This window comes from Hippocampus comes, unplaced genomic scaffold (assembly GCF_001891065.2).
Source record: "Hippocampus comes isolate QL1 unplaced genomic scaffold, H_comes_QL1_v1.1 scaffold145, whole genome shotgun sequence".
Classification (NCBI taxonomy): Eukaryota; Metazoa; Chordata; class Actinopteri; order Syngnathiformes; family Syngnathidae; genus Hippocampus; species Hippocampus comes.
This window is the reverse complement of record NW_017805994.1, coordinates 1-2,632: the sequence shown is the minus strand read 5'-3', so window position 1 is coordinate 2,632 and position 2,632 is coordinate 1.

Here is a 2,632-nt window from a genome sequence, read left to right as displayed (position 1 = left end):
AGGGCAACCTGCCGTCAACATCTGATTTTGTTTTTGTTTTTTTTCGAAATAATAATAATGATAAAAATAGTCCGACGGAGGGAGGAAAAAGCTATTATTTTAGTCCTGCGTCGCTTCAAACTGCTCCCGTCTCAGGCAGAATGGTCCAGGCTGCTTCGCTCAGAAATGCAGTTGACACGGAACACCACCGTTTTGACGTATTTTCATATAACAACTGTATAGAGAGAAATATTTAACCCTCCCCCCCCCACAAAGCCGTGGCAAATCAGTATAACATCCGTGATTCACTTGAGTATTTTTCTGTATCAGAAAATGAAATATCGACACCGGGTGGGTTAGCTCATTTCACTTTCCGTTTCCACGCTAACGTGATTAGCATTATTAGCATCACCTTTGAAATGACATTGCCCCCGGTTGCACGCCCACCTTGGTTTCCCAACTTTGCCAAGACATTTACGCTACTTACAAAAAGGTTCGGCATATTTGGACGAAAATAATTAGTAAAATGTGTGTGACGGTGCCATGTGCGAGACCAGTGGAGTCACAGAAAGCCATGTAAGGAAATAATGATGATTGCATCTCAAATTTGTTGACAGGTTTACCATTGAGTGGATGTGAAATTCTGTTGCATGGACGGCAGCAGGCGGCCAAAGAGAATACACTCACTCGATTATGTTGCCGCTATCGAGAGATGATCGAAAAATCTCCCTCATTTGGAAGCAAGAAATTATTTTCGGACCAATCAAGTGAAATTGGCTCATTTCCCAAGACACGCTGCGTTTGCTAACAAACAAGCAAGCGAGCTGTAAACGATGAGCGCAATGCAAGAATGTCGTGGCTAACTGTCGTGGGTGTACATCGCTTTTGTTTTGAAATGTTTTTGACTGAGAAGGAAAAAAAAAGAAAACTCTTCAAGGCTACTAGATGTGTCACATGTGACGTTTTGTTTCACCTTTTGAAACAAGCTGCTGATGTCGTTTCATTTGATGATGAGGAGGATTTGTTGTTGTTTATTTTTATGAGCTATTTTTTCATCGTTTCCTCAGCATCACGAACCATTCTTTCTGTTGTTTTCTCCTCCGGCTTTGGACGACGATTGGGACTTTTTTGCCAACGTGTTTGGTGAATTGACATGATGGTTTCCCATTGTTGCTTCAAAACCTGCATTGGGCTCCCTTGAAAAAAATAAAACCCCTTTCTTTTTAACAAAACCTTGGTGCCATTTTTGCAGTGTGGCCGATAGTTTGCCATTTTAGGGTATTTTGTTTTTGTTTGACGCATTTACACAAAGACAATGACATTCAAACCACATTTTTCTTGGAGGTGAAAGAAAACGCGTTGCCACCGATGGTGTTCCAAGTATACATTCCGACGTCAATGCGAGACTCACGATGCTACTTTCGTTAGCCCGTCGATGGCGTGTCACATTGTGTGTGAGCATTGGGGGGAATTGCACGGGGCGAGGGGCCCCCAGATTGACGTGCTGGTGCTCGCCCCCCCCCCCCTTCATTTGGCAGCCCCTTTGGCCAGCCAGCAGTTGGGCAAGAAAAAAGCGACGCAAAAGATAAGGCGGCGAGTTCAGACAAGCTTATCAGCGAGAGGCCAGATAGTGGCTGAGAGCAGCCGCGTCGGGTCTTGCTTGATCATTGACAGAAAGCCGGCACGGCTGCGCTTCGCCGCAAAAGTGTATATATATATATATATATATATATATGTGTATATATATACACACACACACACACACACTTTTTTTTTTAGGGTTGGGGGTGGGCTAACATTTTGAGCATGATATCTGCAACCTATGTTGAGAATACAAATCATTTTGCCCACTCTTGATGTGAAATTCTCATCGGTGCTCTCTCTCGGCGACCCATCGGTCGGCCTGCGAGGCCAGTCACTGCGTCGTCGATAACGGAGGTGATTATGCGCCGACTCGGCGACTGTGATCAGATAAGAGAGGTCACCGTCATCGACGATTGCACGTAGAAACTCCAAGAAAGGCTGAAACGGAGCAAAAGACCACGAAAACCTGAAATTGGGGCGAAAATCACTTTATCACCACAGATTTCACGAACCCGCAAAAAAAAAAAAAAAAAAAAGCCCAGTTCCAAGTGGTTCAAATAATAGCTGATGAAGCCTCTCCGCAACATGTGACAGCGCCTCCGGCTTCATTTTCACCGTAATCCCGTTTGATCGCGTCAAACCCCAAATGAACCCAAGGCTTCTGGGAATCGAAGCCTAATCCTCCATCGGCACGGCAACCGAGCCGGGTTCAGATAGGGTCGTGTTGGGCAGGGTTTCAAAGTCAGCTTTCCAACTCGGGCAAGGATTTCAAATCGGGTTAGGCTTTAAAATTAGGCTAAAAATGCCTTACTCTTCATGGTCGTTGTTTTATGGCTAAAAACGACCATGTGTAGTAAGGTGTTTTTAGCTGAAAAAAACGACCATGTATAGTAAGGTGTTTTTTTGCCGAAAAAAACGACCATGTATAGTAAGGCGTTTTTAGCCGAAAAAAGCGACCATGTATAGTAAGGCGTTTTCAGCCAAAAAAAAACGACCATGTATAGTAAGGCATTTTTAACCGAAAAAAATTAGGAAAACAAACGACCATGTATAGTAAGGCGTTTTTCGA